We start from the raw sequence: 621 nt of genomic DNA, 5'->3' as shown, positions 1-621 counted from the left end.
TCAATAATACTTTAATATTATTCTAATGAAAAGTTGGTCCATAATGGCATATTATATATACAAATGTATATATATATATATAGAATTTATATTCATATTCTTAACTAAGGATCTAAATGGCACCTTACTCGAAGTAATAAAGAGAAGAAATAGAAAAATATAGAGAAAATATCTGTATATTCTATATATATATATATATATATATATATATATATATATATATATATGTATATATAGCTATATACCAAAGTAATCGAGTATATATTGAGAATAGATGAGACATTGCAGTTAATAATTACTTAATAAATCATTAATTTTCATTATTTTTTAATTTAATTTTTTCAATATTTTTTCAATATTCTGTTTTAGTTGTTTTCTTGAATTATTAATATTTATTGAAAAAAAAAGAAAATTATTCTGTATAAGGAAAAATTTTGTAATAGATTCATTTTTTATTTCTCATTTCAATTTTTTTTTTTTTTTTATAAATTTTAATGTGAGAATGCCTGTGAGTCTACAAAGAGATATTGGTTAACAATAACTGAAATTACAATGTCATCGGAAAATTTAATTGAATATTTTCAAGTGATAATTATATATTTTATTTATACATGTATATAT

Source organism: Condylostylus longicornis, unplaced genomic scaffold (assembly GCF_029603195.1).
Source record: "Condylostylus longicornis isolate FDR11 unplaced genomic scaffold, ASM2960319v2 ptg000100l, whole genome shotgun sequence".
Taxonomy (NCBI): Eukaryota; Metazoa; Arthropoda; class Insecta; order Diptera; family Dolichopodidae; genus Condylostylus; species Condylostylus longicornis.
Note: the sequence above shows the minus strand (reverse complement) of the source record.